Here is a 21,352-nt window from a genome sequence, read left to right as displayed (position 1 = left end):
GTAGAACAAATGGCGGAATGGATCGAGGAGGAGATGGAACGTCGGAAGACAAAAGGGCGCAATCATAAAAGGGGTGTTAATTTCCCATAAAAGTGGCTTGAGCCACTTTTTGCAAAAAACTTGTTAAAATAATTTTCCCACAAAAGTGGCTTGAGCCATCTTTTGCAGAAAGTTATCAAAACAGCAGCCTACTAATAAATTGAGTCTTTTGGGGTTTCAAGGGTTTTTTATTATATGTCAGTTATTTTCATTTTAATTCCCTAAGTCTTTTGAGTTTCCCAAAAGGTTGTAAAAGGCTTATTTAAGCCATGGCTTTGTAATCATTTAGAGACTTTTCAATCAATTAATCAAATTATCCTTTGGGATTTCTATCAACTGATGGACTCCATTAACTTTGTTCTAAAAGGGATTACGCTGGTAACCCTTTCATTGCTTCGTGCTACGTCAGAGAGAGAGAGAGAGAAAGAGAGAGAGAGAGTGGAAGAGAGAGAAGCTCCGAAACCGGGAGGAAGAAGCCGCGAGTAGGTTTTTTATTTTTAGTTGCTTCGGCGAACGAAGAGGTGGAAGAAGAGAAGAAGAAAGAGAGAAAGCATCTTACGGAACCCAAGGAGGTGAACCCCTTTGATTTTCTTTTGCTAAGCGGGAGGTGAATCGGTGTTGTAGTTGGTTGCGAGATAGTGACAGAGAAGTCGATGGAAAAGAAGAGTCCAGAAGAGGAAAAGAAGAGCAAGGAAGCAAGTGGAACACCCCAGATTTTTCAGCCTGCTTCCATTTCACCGATGACAAACACGTGTAAAACATGACGCAATTGAAATTAAACAGACCAAGTAGGGGCAATTTCATCAGATCACTGTTACTTTCACTGTTAATGAACATTGTTCCTCCCGTTTGAGTTTTAGTATATATGGAATATGAGATTATTATATTTTGGTTTATTTGTTTATTAAAAGATTAAATATTTTGTCAGACAAAATATGCCTTCTAGCATCAGTGTCCAAATTGCAATTTATGTTTTTAAAAGAGCCGGGCTCCCATTGACGAAGATGAGTTTTAACAAAACACTCTCGATACTATTCACTTTTAACAAAAAATCATATTTTTATCTTTAACTGTTACTATTTACTATATCTTTAAAAAGTGTTTTTCATTAAAAAAAAAGTTTTTTTGAACTTTTTGTTAGTTTTCCTTTGACAAAGTCCATGATAAATACCCCTTGCTTTGGATGAAAATTAATCATTTAATCCTAGGAGTTCCACAACAATTCTATAATGAACATTTATTTCCAGATTGACCTTCATAACAATACCACCAAAAGAGTCAACATTAAGTATACAAAAACAGAAAATAAAAAATAATAACTTTAACGAATAATAGAAAATACAAACAATGTTTCAACACTTATGTTCGTTGCTCACAAAATTTTGTCAGTGGGATTGTCATAGGTCTTCTCAAACAATCCCGAATATCTGAAAATGATTTAAAAAGAGAGATTAGAAATAGAACTTGATATACATACATTCCAACTATCTGAAAATGTATTAGAAAAAGAAACTGAGATAAAAAAAAAAAAAAAAGCCCAAATAAATACCTACCGGATTAGGTTTAGGCCACAGCATGATGTAAAGGAGGTGGGGAGGCAACAGGAAATCAGATCTCTACAGTCAACTTACATCCATCATTTTGACATCGAGCATCCATCTTCTTCCATGGAGGTGCGTCGGCTTAGCTCGAAAGGGAGAGAGAACGAGATCCAAGCAAAAATGGTTGCCAGTACCAGATCTGGTAGCCGGAGAAGTCGTTGAAATCAGATCATTAGATCTAGCCTTACTCGTGAGGACGAGAGGGAGAGAGCACTCTGAGATAGGAGGGGAACTGAGAATTATGGTTGGTTTCCAAAGATACAGATTCTCAATTGTTCTTGTTTTATACATAGACAGTGGCGAAACCAGAAATTATCAAATGGAGGGACGGAATTTAAAAGGATAAAAGATCCCAAAAAATTTAGACAACCAAATCCTTATAAAGAATGAACAATATTAATTTTGTTCAATACAAATTTAGAGAACCAAATCCTTTTTATATACTATTTACAAACCAATAGACATTATCGATGAACTTATAATTTGGAAACCCATTTGATAGAGAATTCAGTAGCAACAAAAAATAGCTAGGACATCAGCTTCCTCTTAAATATAACCTCTCTTACAAAAAACAAATGGACTATCAAAATATCAACAAGTTGTAGATGTCCCAATAACATAAGGCTCCAGTAAAAACCGAGTAAAGAAGTAAAAAATGACACCCAAGATGATAGATATAGGCAAAGCTGGCAAAGCTCGATGGTACACTGACCACAAAATAAGAGTGCACTCTGAGTCCCAAAATAATTGCAAGATAATAGGCACACATAGTCATAAGGTCATGCATTGCAGCTCTGCACACAAGAACATCGTAGAAAACGAAATCCCTTAGACCAAGTTTAATACCTTTGTACTGAACATTTTGCTACCTCCCCTTCATCTCTATTACCCTCACTTTCCTCGTTCGCCACCTCAACATCAACAATGGTATACTCAGAATTACCGTCATTTCATTCTCATTTTCATTCACATTGCCCCTGGGGACTAATTCGTCAGATAATTCTTTGAGGCATTAAAACAAACACATGGAGTGTGTATAAAGACAAACAAAAAGCAATACGAGAGGCAGATGGAGGAAGACTATCAAACACCTAGAGATAGGTGGAGGAAGACAATCAAACTCTGCCAACGGCCCACTCCTAGTTCCATTGTTCGAAAGCGAATCATCAGACGCCTAGGGTTTCAATATTAACCAATCAATCAGGAATTGGGAATCCCCAAGTGAACAAAAAAAAATCAAATCTTTCAACCCGAAATCGTACATGAAACACAAAATTCAAATACCCAAAAAACCCATTTGCTCAAAAACGAATTGAATTGGAAAAGAACGAACCTTTGAGTGTTTGGGGTTGGGAGGAGGGGAGGCGTATAGGGCACTGTTATGTGCTCTAATTTGTTCTAGAAATAGGAAAACGAGGTGAAGAGGTAACGGGCTAAAAGCTCAAACGATGTCGTCCCATTTACTTTTTTTAAAATCACCAAACGAGACGGTGTCGTTTTTGCTAAAGGATTTTAAAAAAAAATTTATAATACTTGCTGCGCAACAGTAGAAACCCAGAAAACCAGAGATTGGGCTGAGCAACCATCATTTTCGACGGGACTAGAGGGTTGGAACCACCGCTCCTAGGCTTGATTTCTGGCGATAGGAGGGGTGATCGCCCCTCCTTGCTCCTTTGTAGCTTCGCCACTGTGTAACATAGAGAAGCTACAACACACGTATTTCAAGACTACCAGAGCCCTTCATTTGATGTTTTTAGTATTATTTTTTAGAGAAAATGAGCCTTTTAAAAGAAAGTTTTAAACTTCAATCAAAAAATAAAAATTAGAAATTAAAAAAATAAAAACATATCCAAAAAAATGGACCAGGATCCTCTCCTGAGCTAAGAATGAGGATCATTCTGACCAAGGAGTGTGGGTCATTAGATGAAAATCCAACGACTATAATTATTATAACTTTAAAAAGATCTCCTATTTGTAACCGTTGGATTTTCATCCAATGGCTCACATTCATTAGTCAGGAGGATCCTCATCTTTAGCTCAGTCCTGATCCCAAAAAGAGAAAGCAAGAGAAGAGACAGAGAGAAGCAAGGAAACTTTTTACCAGGTTTAAGAGTGAATAAAACTCCCATCAAACAACTTACGAACCCAGTAAACAAATCTCTCGTGGACTCAGCCCTTCACATCCCAACAACTTTAAAACTCAGAGAGCGACAAAAACACAGAGGGCTACATGCATATTGTTGACGACATGCGGATGAGAGGCTGCTGATCTAGAGGACGACATGCTACCGCTTGAGGTGTTGGGAGAAAAACTGTAGAAGCTTTGAGGAGTAGAGGAATCCGGAAAGTGATATGAAAAGGAGTGGATGTGAAATATTGTTTATTACTTTACTTTTATGCTCCAGTCCATACTTTGATAATAAAAAAGAGTAAATTGTACAAATGGTCCCTCAACTTTAATCAAATTGGAGCAAAGGTCCCTCAACTAAAAATCCATTACCATTGGTCCCTCAACTTATCAAAATGTGTAGCTATAGTCCTTTTCATCAATTTTATCAAAATTTTGTCAAAATAAGCTATGTTGGAATGACCATTTATATAATTAGGGTCCCTTAACTCATCAAAGTGTATAATTATGGTTCTTTTCGTCAACTATGTCAAAAAATTTGTCAAAACGAGTTATATTGGAAGGACCATTGCTACAATTGGGTTAAAGTTAAAGGATCATTTCTCCACTTGAATTAAAGTTCAGGGACCAATGGTAATGGATTTTTAGTTGAGGGATCATAGCTGCACGTTTTGATAAGTTGAGGGACCAAAAGTAATGGATTTTTAGTTGAGGGACCATTGCTCCAATTTGATTAAAGTTGAGGGACCATTTGTACAATTTACTCAATAAAAAAAATTTGTGAAACACACGGCCACATGGGTCGGATTTAGAGAGAGCGTTTTACAAGGACTTGGTTTCATCAGTATGGAATCAATAATTATATAGACAGCATCTTTTGTATTCCAATTTTCTATGCAATATCAAATCGGTTTGACTATAAAAGTTGTCAGGGCAGCTCCATAATCCGGACCAGGATACTCTCCGGATCCATTTCATAAGGATCCTAGGGATCCTGTAATTCTATTCGTTTATCATATATCGTGCTGTCAGAAATGATCTAAAATTTAAAATTTAAAATTTAATTGTAAATAGTACCTAACGAAAAATAACCGCACGATATACGATGAACGGACAAGATTGCGGGAGCTCTAGGATTCCTAAAGAATGGATCCGGCGAGAATCCTGGTGCCCATAATCCATATATACACCAGTAAAAGTTAATAATTTCCATAAAAAAAGCTTTATTTTTTGTCAAATATCTGTTGGGCACCGTTAAAAAATGTAAAATGCACCAATGTTTTTTCACGGAGACAACTTTCTTCAAATACGCACGATTTGGGAATAGTGTCCGAAGAACGGTGTCCTATAGCCCTTTTTCTAGTAGTGATCCTAACTTCTTCCCACAATCCTCAATATCCCACCTGGACATTAGATCACAGTTCATATTGTCAAACCAAGCAACATGACCACCAACACAAGTCATTGTCCCATTGTGCAATTGTAAAATAAGTGATCAAAGTTTAAGCAATCGGTAAATTGACAAATCAAATAAACATTCCCTACTTAGATACAAAGTAACCATCAGCATAAAAGTGCATGTGTTGAAATGTCTCACATCGACTGTATCAATGAAAAAAGAAGAGTTTAAATAACATAATCTCACTCCAACTAAAATCGATGCATTTTGTGATAAAATTACACACTTGACGGATTGTGCGGGTGGTAATTACCAAGTTGGGAACAATATCAATGTTATTGAAGTTGGGCCCTCAGGCCGTCTCTCTGATAATTCAACATGGTATTAGAGCCAGGAAGCGGGCCCATACTGTACTGCCAAGTGATGTGTGGATCCCCTTCGCGCGATGATGGTGGGTCCATTGGCCCCACGTGTAGGGTGAGTCTTATTGGCTCCACGTGGTTGTCGATGTATGGATCTCCTACGTGTGACCCACTAATTGGGTCCCACATGAGGAGACGTGTTGAAATGTCTCACATCGATCGTATTAATGAGAAAAAAAGAGTTTAAATATCCTAACCTCATTCCAACTAAAACCGAGACATTTTGTGATAAAACTTTACACCTGACGGATTGTGCAGGTGATAATTACCAAGTTAGGGACAATATCAATTTTGTTGGAGTTGGGCCATCAGCCCATCTCTCTGATAATTCAACAGCATGGACATGAAAATAGGTTTCAATACTTTAAATTTTGAGATTTAGAGTGTTCAAGTCACACTTAAAGTCTGACTTGCCCCCACAATTACCAACTTTCAATGGACGCCATTTATATGTCTAGAAAAAAAAATAATAAAAAATAAAAAAATAAATATATATATATAATATATATATATATATAAACTCTCAATTTCTCGTCTCGATACATAAAATGTTAAACAAGAGACCTTGTCCCAATCCAATTCGCCCTCCGTAAACAAACCAAATCATATTGATTTATGTCATCTTATATTTGAGATATAGATGATAATACTTTGTATCCCTGTAGGACTTTTTGTAATCCAATATATTTATACGTTGTCAATGAATGAATATGAGATACGACTTCTACAATTAAATTTCTTTGTTATAGGTTTTCTACATAAAAGCATTAAACAAAACACATTAAGACATTACTATAAAACATGTAGTCGACATTCTACATAGATATTATCTATTCTAAAGTTGAGAAGGAATTTGATAGCTTAGCTACAGTCAAATCTTTGTCCCTCGATTTTGCTTTATTTACACCACTGCTATCTAATCTGAGACTGTGTTGGAGGGTAAATTTTAAAAGTTAGAAAGGTAATTTTGTCTCCCAACAGATTTCGAAATATTTACGGTTTTGCCAGTTTATTTATGTTTGTTTTGAAATGGTCCCTCGATTTTGTATTATTTACATTCCTGCCATTGCCAAAAAGCAAGGGCTGCAGAGACAAAGAGAGGGAGATAAGCGGGGCATGGCAGGGAGGGGAAGGGAGAGGAAGGAGTGAGGTTGCCATATAAGGGGTTAGGGTTGATTTTTCCTCCTCAAATCAAAGGTTGGTGTCAGGATTGAGGGATGGGTCGAAATTGCCACTAGAAGCCTAAATTAATGGGTTGCTGTCGATGATTGAGAGATTGAGAGGGAGAAAATTGAGGGAGGTTGTCACTGACCCATTGAGTGAGGGATTTTGTGAGGATTCCATTGACTTATTGACTAGCAACACAAGACAAGACATGCTTCCGGTAAACCGCCTCTGTCGTTTTCCTCCTCTCTCCTCCGTCTACTTCCTCTTCCCTTCGTCGTCTCCCTCCTCCTCTCTCTCTGGAATCGATCGATCTTCGAAGAGGATAAAAAGATCTGAAATGGTGTGCTTCTTCTACTGTGATTCTGTGTTTTTAATTTTTCTGGGTTTGGCTTTTTCTTTTATTCCACTGTCTATTTATTTACGAAAGTAATCATTTTTGTACATATTTTTTTATTTTACTTTTTGTTATATTTCATTGCAATATCAAATAAAGTTGGTATTTTAAAATCTCACTGCAATTTTTTTGTTATATTGTTGGTGGGTATCTTTAATTATGCCCCGAAGGAGGAAGGCAAAGAGAGGACAGACCTGGGTTTTGGGACATAAAAGGGTTCTTCAGATTTCTGTAAAGGTACTTTCCGTGCCTTTTTGCTGTTACAGGAGCAAGTTGTTTAGTTAAAATCCTACGAAGATTAGGCCATCTTCAACCAGAGGATCGAAAATAGCCTGAAAACCCTCTCCAACTGAGAACTAGGCCAGAGGGCTTGTGGATCTCACAGAATCTAAAAGGGACAGGCTGGTTGGAATTTTTTTTAATGTTGTCGGTTATAACCAACAGAAATAAAAGAAATAACGTCAGTTATAACCGACACAAATAACATAAATTTTTTTGAATATAACGGCTAGCTGACGTCAGCTAGCCGTTATTTTTATTTTTTATTTTTTACAGTTTTTATTTTTATAACTCCGCCTATGTCTTACATGGCCGGTCCCAAGCCCGGATAAAGGAGGAGGGGGAGGGCGTCAGGTAGTCGACAGCCGGCACTCCATGATCACGTCGAATCCTTATGAAAATGAATCCAGAACAAAATCACGCTAAAGCTAGGGCGTCACCCGTAAGTGGCGCGCTGTGTGGCCCGAGCACAGTGATAAGTGAGCAAGGGTCGCTGTATCTCCATCGGCACCCGGATGCAGTGTTAAATGAGCAAGGGGGCCATAGAAACTTCTTTTCGAACGACTCCACTCAAAGTTGTTTGGGAGCATATGCTCCTATCAACTTTACCCGGGACACACAAAAGAAGTACTTTGATCCTATTAGACGGGGGAGGGTGAAGAAGCTAGGACAGAAGGGTAGAGTTCAAGAGAGCAAAATGCGTTTAGGAACGTGGAATATAGGAACCTTAACGGGAAAATCTATGGAAGTAGTGGAAGTTATGGTGAGGAGAAGGATAAATATTATGTGCCTACAAGAAACTAAGTGGGTTGGTAGTAAGGCAAAGGATCTAGAAAACTCAGGGTTTAAACTTTGGTATTCGGGCACAAATAGAACGAGAAACGGTGTTGGCATCATCGTGGACAAGACCTTGGTACAAGATGTTGTAGATGTCAAGAGGGTAGGAGATAGAATCATGGCAATCAAGATTGTAATAGGACAAGAACTTATCAATGTGATTAGTGCGTACGCACCTCAAGTAGGGTTGGATACGAGTTCGAAGGAGAAATTTTGGGAAGATCTTGGAGACTTGGTGCAAGGAATTGCTCAAACAGAGAAGTTATTTATAGGAGGAGATTTAAATGGACACGTGGGCAGGGAGACAGGCAACTATGGAGGTTTTCATGGTGGCCATGGTTTTGGGGAGAGAAACGAGGATGGGGAAGCTATCTTGGATTTTGCAATGGCATATGATCTCTTCTTAGCCAACACCTTCTTTAAGAAGAGAGAAGAACATGTGATCACCTACAAGAGTGGGTCGTCAAAAACACAAATAGATTTTCTTCTAATGAGGAAAGGGGATCGTATAACTTGTAAGGATTGCAAAGTTATACCAGGAGAGAGCGTGGCTAATCAACATCGCTTGTTGGTGATGGATGTACATATCAAAAGAGTAAGACAAAAGAACAAGACTTGGAAGTGCCCAAGAATTAGATGGTGGAATCTAAAAGAAGAAAAACAAGTCATTTTCAAAGAGAAGGTAATCACCCAATGTGTGTGGGATAGAGAGGGGGAAGCTAGCCAAATGTGGGATTCCATGGCTAGTTGTATCCGAAAAGTAGCAAAAGAGGTATTAGGAGAGTCCAAGGGCTTTGCCCCACACCAAAAGGAATCTTGGTGGTGGAATGAGGAGGTACAAACAAAGGTGAAGGCTAAGAAGGAATGTTGTAAAGCCTTATACAAGGAGAGGACCGATGAAAATGGTGAAAGGTATAGAAAAGCGAAGCAAGAGGCGAAGAAAGCTGTCAGAGAAGCTAAGTTAGCGGCTTACGACGATATGTATAAACGACTAGATACCAAAGAAGGAGAGTTGGATATCTATAAACTATCTAGAGCAAGGGAAAAGAAGACAAGGGACCTAAACCAAGTGAGGTGCATCAAGGATGAGGATGGAAAGGTTCTTGCTACAGAGAACGCGGTTAAAGACAGATGGAGAGGTTATTTTCATAATCTTTTCAATGAAGGACATGAAATGAGTGCTTCTTTAGGGGAGTTGAGTAACTCAGAAGAGTGTAGAAACTACTCTTTTTATCGTCGAATCCGGAAGGAAGAAGTGGTTGTAGCTTTGAAGAAGATGAAGCATAAAAAAGCAATAGGCCCAGACGATATACCAATCGAAGTGTGGAAACTTTTGGGAGAGACAGGTATAACATGGCTCACTGACCTTTTCAATAGGATTTTGAAAACGAAGAAGATGCCAAATGAGTGGCGAACGAGCACTTTGGTGCCTATCTACAAGAATAAGGGCGACGTACAAAATTGCATGAACTATAGGGGTATTAAGCTAATGAGTCATACAATGAAGCTCTGGGAGAGAGTCATTGAGCATAGATTGAGGCAAGAGACACGGGTTTCGGACAACCAATTCGGGTTCATGCCAGGGCGCTCAACCATGGAGGCAATCTATCTCTTACGAAGATTGATGGAAAGATATAGAGATGGGAAAAAGGATTTACACATGGTCTTTATAGATTTGGAAAAAGCGTATGATAGGGTCCCAAGAGACATTCTTTGGAGGATTTTAGAGAAGGAAGGAGTACGAGTAGCATATATCCAAGCTATAAAGGATATGTATGAAGGAGCAAAGACTGCCGTAAGAACTCATGAAGGACAAACCGAAAGCTTTCCCATAACTGTAGGATTACATCAAGGCTCATCCTTAAGTCCTTACCTTTTTGCGTTGGTAATGGATGAGTTAACAAGACATATTCAAGATGATATTCCTTGGTGTATGCTTTTCGCAGACGATATAGTGTTGATAGATGAAACTCAGGAAGGGGTAAATGCAAAGCTTAACCTTTGGAGAGAAGTGTTGGAATCTAAAGGTCTTCGCCTAAGCCGATCAAAGACAGAATATATGGAGTGCAAGTTCAGTGCAAATGGAGGCCAAAACGAGTTAGGGGTGAGGATCGGAGATCAAGAAATACCAAAGAGCGACCGTTTTCGTTACCTAGTATCTATCTTGCAAAAGAACAGAGAATTAGATGGAGATCTCAACCATAGAATACAAGCTGGATGGATGAAGTGGAAGAGTGCATCCGGCGTGTTATGTGACCGCCGTATGCCACTGAAGCTCAAGGGAAAATTTTATAGGACGGCAATAAGGCCGGCGATGCTGTATGGCACAGAATGTTGGGCGGTGAAACATCAACACGTACACAAAATGGGTGTAGCGGAGATGAGGATGCTTCGTTGGATGTGTGGGCACACAAGAAAGGATAAGATTAGGAATGAGGATATCCGGGGTAAAGTAGGAGTAGCTGAAATTGAAGGAAAGATGAGAGAAAATCGGTTACGGTGGTTTGGACATGTGCAAAGAAGGCCTACTGACGCTCCGATTAGAAGATGCGACGATGGGACAGAGGTTCAGGGCCGAAGGGGTAGAGGAAGACCTAGGAAAACTTTGGAAGAGACTCTAAGAAAAGACTTAGAGTACTTGGATCTAACGAAGGACATGACACAGGATCGAGCACAATGGCGTTCTAAGATTCATATAGCCGATCCCACTCAGTGACTTGGATTTTCCAAGTCTCCAACCGAGAAGTTTTCCTCACTCGGAAAATTAAGGGAACACTACCCCAACCTACATGCTCCACTCAGAAAGCTTCAACATACAAGCTTCAACAAAAGAAAATTCAAAGAACTTAGCGAAGAAGGCTTTGGTGTATTTAACACAATACGTTGAAATGAAGGAAAGCTTATTTATTGATATCCCCGATAAGCTACAAATATGTACATATACATGAGTCAAAATAAACACACAAGAGGGAGCCTTCACAAAGGTTGCTTAGGAGAAGTCTCAGCAGTCGGTAGAGCCCCAGAAAGAGAAGGCACCGGAGGGGGATCATTTGGAGCCTCAGTACTGGACAGAACCCTAGAAGGAGGAGGCATCAGAGGTTGATCATTTGGAGCTTCATTACGCGGTACAGCCCCAGAAGACGAAGGCAATAAATGCCTTTGGAACAAACCTACAAATCTCTGATGATCAAGTAAAACCTGACCATCAGTTTCCTTCATCTGGTCAAGCTTCCTCTTCATGTTTGTAGCATAGTCATGTGCGAGCCGGTGCAACTGTTTATTCTCATGCTTGAGCCCTCTAATCTCCTGTTTGAGACTCATCACTTCAGCCGCCAATGATTCAACTTGGCGGGTTCGAGCAAATAGGCGTTGGGCCATATTAGACACAGAACCTGCACACTGAACACTGAGAGCCAGCGAATCCTTAACAGCTAACTCATCAGACCGTTTGGAAAGTAGTCTGTTATCTTTGGGAGTGAGAAGGTTCCTGGCCACCACCGCAGCGGTCATATCATTCTTCATCACGGAATCCCCAACGGTAAGAGGACCAGTAGGGGAGACGAAGGATGGGCGCCATATGTTGTCTGGAGAAGGCGGGGCTGCCTCTTCAACAAGGTTCAAGTCAAAACGACGGTCGGAGGGGCCAGACATTTTCAAAGGTGTTGAAGAGAGAAGAGGTCGGACAAATCAAGATCTTAGAAGTGCAAGAATGAAGCTTCTACTGGTGGAGATTCAAGTGTGCTTTGGAACTTAATGCCAGCCCTTATAAAAATCTGCACTCGACGGAGCTTCAGAAATCGAAGAGGCGCCTGCTCAGAAATCGAAGAGGCGTTTGCTTTCTCAAAAGCTGGGCTGCTTAGAGATCACGAGGGTTGATCTCAGAAATCTAAGAGGCGTTTGCTTTCTCAAAAGTTGGGCTGCTCAAAGACCACGAAGGCTGGTCTCAGAAATTGAAGAGGCGCTCGCTTTCTCAAAAGCTGGGCTCCCCAGAGACCACGAGGGCCGATCTCAGAAATCGAAGAGGCACCTACTTTTCCAGCCTTGTCAGCACCTGTCACACGCACACTCAGCTTTGCGGAAATTATGGGCATTCTGTCGAAGACTTCTGGGGAAGTAGAAAACACATGAATCTTACTGTTCAATCACCCACTTCCCACACGCAACAATAGCTCATGGGTACCACAGAAAACTTTGCCAAAGTTCTCTGCCAAAGTTGAGCACGTGAAGCTTGCAGCTCCCACTACATCGCTCTGACCAAGAAGGGTAAAAGAATAGCAAAGAAACAGCACTAACAAAGTTTAGACCCATAAATTTTGAAGGTCTAGCTACCATATTATTACCCACAAGGGTAAAGGAACAGTACCACTGCTGGATAATTGGACAGTCCCTGTGTGTCAACCTCTGTGCTTCGTGGCAAGGTAGACTAGCAAACATGCCCAACCTTTACTCACATTCGAGAAAACACTCCCAATAAGATTGCTTGCTCCAAAATCGAAGAGGCACTGTCCTCCGAATCTCGAGAGCCAGACTCCCAACATGACTACTTTCTTAAAAATCGAAGAGAGGGTAAAGGAACAGTACCATTGCTGGATAATTGGAAAGTCCCTGTGTGTCAACCTCTGTGCTTCGTGGCAAGGTAGACTAGCAAACATGCCCAACCTTTACTCACATTCGAGAAAACACTCCCAACAAGATTGCTTGCTCCAAAATCGAAGAGGCACCGCCCTCCGAATCTCGAGAGCCAGACTCCCAACATGATTACTTTCTCAAAAATCGAAGAGACACTGCTCCCCGAATCTTCGAGAGCCAGACCCCCAGCGTGACTGCTTTCTCAAAAATCGATGAGGCATCGTTCTTCGAATCAATCGAAGAGGCGCTCGCTTTCTCAAAAGCTGGGCTGCTCAGAGACCACGAGGGCCGATCTCAGAAATCGAAGAGGCACCTACTTTTCTAGCCTTGTCAGCACCTGTCACACGCACACTCAGCTTTGCAGAAATTATGGGCATTCTGTCGAAGACTTCTGGTGAAGTAGAAAGCACATGAATCTTACTGTTCAATCACCCACTTCCCACACGCAACAATAGCTCATGGGTACCACAGATAACTTTGCCAAAGTTCTCTGCCAAAGTTGAGCACGTGAAGCTTACAGCTCACACTACATCGCTCTGACCAAGAAAGGTAAAAGAATAGCAAAGAAACAACACTAACAAAGTTTAGACACATAAATTTTGAAGGTCTAGCTACCATATTATTACCCACAAGGGTAAAGGAACAGTACCACTGCTGGATAATTGGAAACTCCCTGTGTGTCAACCTCTGTGCTTCGTGGCAAGGTAGACTAGCAAACATGCCCAACCTTTACTCACATTCGAGAAAACACTCCCAACAAGATTGCTTGCTCCAAAATCGAAGAGGCACCGTCCTCCGAATCTCGAGAGCCAGACTCCCAACATGACTACTTTCTCAAAATCGAAGAGAGGGTAAAGGAACAGTACCATTACTGGATAATTGGAAAGTCCCTGTGTATCAACCGAAGAGACACTGCTCTCCGAATCTCGAGAGCCAGACCCCCAGCATGATTGCTTTCTCAAAAATCGAAGAGGCATCGTTCTCCGAATCTCGAGAGCCAGATACCACAGACCACTTTTTCAAAGTGCTCTGACAGAGTTAAAACATGTGAAACTGACAGCTCCCACTACCGTGCTATGACCAAGCAGGGTAAAGGAATAGCATTACTACTTGTTAGGGAGACTCCTATATATGTCAACCTCCATCCCCAACGGACAGGCAGACCTGCAAAAATGCTCAACCCTTCATCATATCTGAGAGGGCACTCCCAACGAAGCCTTTCGAAATATTCAGCTTTCTTTCCCCCCGATAATACCTCTGCAAACAAGCTATACTAGAGCAAGAATATCTCATATCATCAGGGTTAAAAGCAAGAGTATCCCATATCATGCTTTTTCCCTGTCTTTTTCTTTGGCCTTGTTTTTACCTGCAAGACAAGGAGAAAGAGAGCAATCAGTCAGCACTTGGAATCAAGCTTCCAGCCAAGAACTGACTGCCTGGAACCCCTTACCTGATTACTTACCTGGCATTGCTCTCGAGTACTCATCTTCAACATCTTATGTTTCCAGGGAAGATTCCGCATCTGCTTGAGGAACAGATAGGGCAAGTGCGAAGGATACAAGGAAGCATGTGGAGACAAGCGTAACAGCACACGTGCCGATACATCCATTACTCTGTCAAAAGCAAAAGTATCCCATATCAGCAGGGTGGAACGTACTCTAGATTTGATGGACTTGTTTTGACCCTCAAATTCTTCAGTCGGCCTTATACTCTGGAGGAAACCAGAAAACCCTCCAGCTCAGTTCAAGAATAAGCCTGTGGAAAGTTACTTCTTCAAAAGCAAAAGTATCTTATATCATCTCTTCTCATTTTTCATCTCTTTATCCTTCATGCTGCTGCAAGATGGGGAGAAGGTGAACAATCAATCGGAGCTCTGATTGCTTACCTTGTCTGTCACCTCTTTCAGCAGACCCCCTAGCTCGGCGACTTGGGGGACTCCTACTACATGGTTTGTATCGCGCTTGACCAAGCCTGAAACTACAAGTAAGCTTCAAGTGAAATTGATACATTACCTTGTGCATCTCCACCAGTTAAAGATACCACCCATGGATGGAGGAAGAGTACTTCCAGAGAAGATGCCACATCTACCTATGAGACAGATAAGGCAAGTCAAGACGACTCCACACTCCGATACTTAGAAGTTTCGTGATTACGAGATCATTCTCCCACAATATTTCTTAATGTCATTTGTACTAAATCATTCACTTGTACTCACTAAAGGAGAGCTTGAACCTATGTACTTGTGTAAACCCTTCACAATTAATGAGAACTCTTCTATTCCGTGGACGTAGCCAATATGGGTGAACCACGTACATCTTGTGTTTGCTTTCCTATCTCTATCCATTTATATACTTATCCACACTAATGACCGGAGCAATCTAGCGAAGATCACAAAAAGCGACCGTTTTCGCTACCTAGGATCTATCTTGCAAGAGAACGGAGAATTAGATGGAGATCTCAACCATAGAATACGAGCTGGATGGATGAAGTGTTAGAATGCATCCGGCGTGTTGTGTGACCGTCGTAGGCCACTGAAGCTCAAGGGAAAATTTTATAGGACGGCAATAAGGCCAGCGATGTTGTATGGCACAGAATGTTGGGCAGTGAAGCATCAACACGTACACAAAATGGGTGTAGCGGAGATGAGGATGCTTCGTGGGATGTGTGGGCACACGAGAAAGGATAAGATTGGGAATGAGGATATCCGAGGTAAAGTAGGAGTAGCCGAAATTGTAGGAAAGATGAGAGAAAATCGGCTCCGGTGATTTGGACATGTGCAAAGAAGGCCGAATGACGCTCCGGTTCGAAGATGTGACTACGGGACAGAGGTTCAGGGCCGAAGGGGTAGAGGAAGACCTAGGAAAACTTTGGAAGAGACTCTAAGAAAAGACTTAGAGTACTTGGATCTAACGGAGGACATGACACAAAACCGAGCGCAATGGCGTTCTAGGATTCATATAGCCGACCCCACTTAGTGGGAAAAGGCTTTGTTGTTGTTGTTGTTGTTGTACAGTTTTTATTTTTATATTTTTACAATTTTTTTTTAAATTGTATTCTTTTCCTATAACTTCCTAAGTCATTATACAATATTAAATTAAATTAAATAACATGAAACAACATTAAATAACATTAAATTTAAGTTGGATTTGAATTTAAGTTGTAATTTTTTAATAATAAATTATGTTTAGTCCTATAGCCCTTTGAGAAGACGGTTTTTTGTGACAGGTTAAAACAAGCCTTATGATCATTTGGCATTCGGTTGGAGATGGAAGCAAATATGATCTTTTACTATTTATTAAAATATTAATTTCTTGGAGGGTTAGATGGTTAAAACGAGTCATTTGACTACCCCTCGGTTGGAGATGGCCTTAGGTACAACATTCCAGCTGTCTCATTATTGATAGTCTGAATTTCTGCGATCTCTAAGATATATTTGGGATAATTTTAGCTGCACTGCACTATAGAAGTATATGGGTTAAAGATTTTTTTTCTGATTTAAGCATTTAGCTCCTGGATTGCATTAAATCAGTATTTAAAGAAATTTTTTGTATGAGAATGCATTGATAGAAAATTTTTTGCCCAAAAATTAACTCACGGAGCTTCTTGTGAGTTAGTCTTAGCTTTTGATTTAATTTTTTTTTTAGAATTATTATCATTTTTTTATCTTTGCCGCTGTTTTGGATTTTTTTTTTATGATTTTTATGCGATGTTCATCTATGTAGGCACTCAAATTAGTGTTTTGGAGTGCATCTTGATTAGACCACCACAAAAGAGAAAACGGAAACCAAAATCAGAGCCATCAAAACAAACAAATGCTGGTATGTCCTAAAAAAGGTTGGTTTGTGTACTTTTGAAGATTATATGGAAGAAGAGAATATTGATCATGGTGTAGAATGTGATGGTAATGTGCTTGAAAAAGATAAAATGTTGCACGACAAGATCTCAGAACTCATTGACGAAAATATGCAGCACCAGGCTTAGTTGATAAGGAGAAACAAGGAGAATAGTGAAACAATTGAGCGGCTTTTGTCCCAGGTGCATAAGCTAACAGATGAGAACAAAATTTTGAGGATTAATCTGGGAATCCATAAGGATACTACTGATCATACAATTGCAATCCATAAGGATGCTATTGATCATACAATTACAAGGCAAAACAAGCCTCAGTTTTCAAGGTCTAAGTCCATGGGGCCATCTTTCCCTGGAAGGCTCACTGGATGCATTGGAACTTGATCTTAATTAGCTACTTTTCAACTTTATTAGGTACTGTTATAAGTTTTCAAATGTATATGTTTATATGCTTTCATAATACATATGAAGATTCCGAGTAAATTATAACATATTTCAATTTTTAATTTTATGAGTATTGTTTGTTCCATACTTGACTAATCCTGAAACTACTAAGCACCGGTCAACGTTATACCGTCAATGACTCAAAAGAGTTTCCCTCCAACCATGAGGCCAATCACAGTGCGACATGTGTTGACATCAGAAGCCAATCACAACATGACACGTGTCAATGTCAGAACAAAGATAGAAACTCTCTTCTATAAAAGGAGATCATTCTCCTACAATATTTCCTAATGTCATTTGTACTAAATCATTCACTAGTACTCACAAAAGGAGAGCTTGAACCTATGTACTTGTGTAAACCCTTCACAATTAATGAAAACTCCTCTACTCCGTGGACGTAGCCAATCTGGGTGAACCACGTACATCTTGTGTTTGCTTCCCTGTCTCTATCCATTTCCATACTTATCCACACTAGTGACCGGAACAATCTAGCGAAGGTCACAAACTTAACACTTTATGTTGTACCAAAGTCCTCACTGATTTTGTGCATTAACAAGTATAGAAATGGAACTGAATGCCTTATTATTTTGATCTTGCAACTGAAGCCAAGTCTGGATAAAGAGAAAGATCTCATGGCAGGAATCATGGACTTGATGAAGGTGAGGTTAACAAAGTGTGCTTTAGCACCAAGATTGAAATCTGGGTGTTCTGAGTTTTGTTTTGTTGTGATTTTTCTATAATCTAGATGCTGAAATACTTGGAGTTGGAATTAATAAGAATCAATTGAACATGGATTTTTTATTAGATTGGTATAGCTGACATAGTTAAGAAGTAGTTTAAGATGCAGTGATTAGGGAATTTCTTTAACTGAACATATTTGTTTTCATGAGGTGGATAGAATCCTTTGTAATTTAATTAATTGGATTGAAATTTGGGGTTTGGATTCTTAAACTATGATGGTTAATGTGGCTTTTTGGTGAATATTTCAAGTGGGGAAAAATGGGTGGGTGTGGGATTTATATTGTTATTCTCAGTTGGTGTATAATTATTTGAGTGTGCAAGAAATGGATACCATACAAGAAATGCAACAATTGAAATTAGAAGGGATGAGGGCAGTTTGCAAAGGGTGGGTTCGGGGATGGTAAAATTTGCGTAGGTGGCGAGATTAATGGTGGTGGTTTTGTGGTGGCGTAGTTCTCCGTGAAAAATGGTGACGGTGGTCGCCTTGATATTTCTGTGCAGTGAGCATAGTATCGAGAGAGAGAGGTGAGGGAAATAGGGAGAGTGGTAGAGAGGGAGTGAGACATCAAGGTGGTGGCAAGGTTGTGCCTCGAGGGAGTGGACAAGTGAAATAAACTGAATGAAAATTTGGAGACGAAGTTCTGATCTGATATCTTCAGTTGGGGATTATTGTGATGTCTTTTGACAATTGAAATGTAAATGCATTATGTTGCTTATGATTGTTCATGTGCCCCTACTGAGAAATGTGTTAGGTATGATGGATGCTATAGATAGAAAAATGTTGGCTTAAAGTTGGATTTCAGGTAAATATGTGCTATCCCGGATGATGGAATTGCATAGCATCATAAGTTTCTATAGTTTCCTGAACAGATTTACTAAAAATGTTTTTCAAGGATATTCAACAAGAACTTTAATCTTCAGACTTTCTCATTGTTGCAGTCTCTAATGGTTTAGTTAATCCTATTAGCCTATTGTTAGATCAATTAAAAGAGTGTTTTAGCCTTCTGTTAGTGTTTTGTCTTATATACTTTCTCATTGTTAGATCAGTTGTGATTTTGTGTAGTTCATATTTCCGGATGTAAAATTGTTCATACAATCTCACTTCTGCATCTAATTAGTGAACCAAAAAGAATTTTTTTAACATTTTAAATCCTAATTATCTTTATTTTAGCCAATGCTTATTTTTTCCACCTAAAAGTCTTTGATGCATGGCTTTTTTTTTTAAGTATTGAAACATACATTGTTCGAAACTTGTTGAGCATTTGAAACTTTACAAGTTAAGACTTAGGAATTTTATGATATATGATAACTGTTTTCTATGTTCGTTGTTGATTAAGCTCGTGGGATACAACTCGGTCTTAGACACGTAATAAAAATGTATTGTTTGAAATTAATGGGGCATAGGTTATTCTCATGATGTTGGCTGCAAATGCTGCAGTAGGAGTGATTACAGAAACCAACGCAGAAAAAGCTCTTGAGGTAACTTTTACATTTATAGCATTTCAGAATTCGCATAAATACCAGAAAACATCTTGAAAGACTACCATTTCAAGCGGATCTTTTCTTTCATGCGGAAACCAAGCTTCCTTTTTCTTAACTCATTCTACTAAAACCTCAAATTATGTTCAATTTTGATTGGCTGTTAGCACTTAAGTTGATCTATTTATTTCCAATGTACCCTTTTTTATGCATGAGTGCTTTTCTGTTGCATGTATAGAAGATGAATGCATGAATTCTTAGGTAACCTTTTTGTTTTGTGATGTAGGATAGAGTAGGACAGGGGAAATTAGATTGTATAACGGAAGTGAAAAGACATAAAACTTAAATTGAAACAAAGGGAACCATCCTTTCCATTTATGCTTCTGTTTTATAAGACTAGGGTATAAAAATAGTATATTTTGTTGTTGCATGTTTCATTAATTCAAACTTTCAAATATATGCTCTCTTCATTATGCACACTATGTTGATGTGAAGTGAACTGAATCTAAATAATTTGTGTCTTTTTTTGTCGAAAATATTCGTAGTATGTTCTGCATTATGGTTTCAAAACCCACAGCAACGCGTAGGCAATTTTTCTAGTTCAAACTAAACAAAGAACCAAATAAAAAACCATTCAATCTCATGGTAAAACGCCATTCCATCAAATAAGAAAGCAAATAAACATAGAAAACGGGACTAGCTACAACTAGAAGAATCAAATTTCTCATTGTCATAGACAGCCATAATATCTGTCCAAACATCAAATGCCCCTTTCTTTCTTTTTCTTCTGCAAAATGGCCAAAGTACTCAGATTCTTCTTTTTTCTATAAGAAGCTTGCTAAAGACCAACTACCACACCAATTAACTTAACTACTTATATAATTGGGGCGATTTTTAGTCAACACCCTCAAGTGATGGTAATGCTTACCACCCTATTTATTATCGTTGGATGAGTTTAAATTTTGATATTTGTGTCTATCCAAGGTATTAAACTCATATAACGATGATAAATAAGGTAATGAGTATCACCATCATTTGAGTGTGAAGAACAAAAATATTCCTATAATATTGTACGCTCATAATTGCAAAAGAAAAATAGAGAGGTAATAATTAAAGAGTTTTTAAGCTTTTAATTAATGGTATTTAATTTGCTTGGTAACGAGAATTATTTGGGAGTCGGTCACGAAAAATTTAAAACTCAATCAAGTTTATTTGCTTTGATAATTAATATTTTGGGTAACAATTTATGATGAGATTCATTAAATACTAATATTAGTGGACAATATTAATTGGAGTGCGTTAAAGATAAGGCAATATGTTAAAAGGCCAATGACACAGCTATAAGTCACATTATCGTGACATATCTTTGTTCTAAAAACAAATTTGTTAGTATCCTATTGATTGCCCAAAAAAAATCTCTATCAATTGTAATAAATCTAAATTCAAATCCATTAATGAATGGTTGAGAATTTTCATTTTACTGGTTTAATAGAAACTCTTTTATGTCACTTAGTACTACGGTCTAGTGGTATTTTCTTCACTTGTAAGTGAGAGGTTTTATGTTTGATTATTACCAAAGACGAATTTGAACCACATCATTGTGAGGCTAAGCCTATCCCCTTCCCCTTAGTACAAATAACACCATTTGTTTGAAAAAATAAAATAAAAACCCTTTTATTGTTAAGATTGATAGAATGACTGCTAAAACTATTGGATTTGAATTCAGAATGCACATGGGCGAATATTGATAGCAACAATGCTAGACAACCTTGATTTGACATAGCCCATGGGCTTTAAAAATGGGGTTAAAATTCTACAAAAAATGGTCAATTGCAAACCCTAGTAACAATACCAACCAACTTGAACCCAATCCTCTTCACTTATATGGAGGAGTTCATATAAGTAACAGTCTGAGATTAGTCCACTTTCAATAAACATGTCCAG

General features: G+C 38.9%; 2 long non-coding RNA genes across 2 annotated transcripts; both read right to left on the bottom strand.

Moving 5' to 3' along the window:
• Positions 1 to 1,275: 1,275 nt before the first annotated feature.
• Positions 1,276 to 1,928, bottom strand: LOC126604985 (uncharacterized). Its single transcript, XR_007616810.1, has 2 exons — positions 1,593 to 1,928; positions 1,276 to 1,466 (listed from the first exon to the last, which is right to left on the bottom strand). It is a non-coding gene; the product is annotated as an uncharacterized LOC126604985 (long non-coding RNA).
• Positions 1,929 to 2,332: 404 nt separating this feature from the next.
• Positions 2,333 to 3,011, bottom strand: LOC126606016 (uncharacterized). The gene is made up of 2 exons (XR_007617093.1): positions 2,974 to 3,011; positions 2,333 to 2,814 (listed from the first exon to the last, which is right to left on the bottom strand). It is a non-coding gene; the product is annotated as an uncharacterized LOC126606016 (long non-coding RNA).
• Positions 3,012 to 21,352: the final 18,341 nt, after the last annotated feature.

This window comes from Malus sylvestris, chromosome 15 (genome assembly GCF_916048215.2).
Source record: "Malus sylvestris chromosome 15, drMalSylv7.2, whole genome shotgun sequence".
In the NCBI taxonomy this organism is placed as follows: domain Eukaryota; kingdom Viridiplantae; phylum Streptophyta; class Magnoliopsida; order Rosales; family Rosaceae; genus Malus; species Malus sylvestris.
Note: the sequence above shows the minus strand (reverse complement) of the source record. Positions and strands in the feature narration are given on the sequence as shown.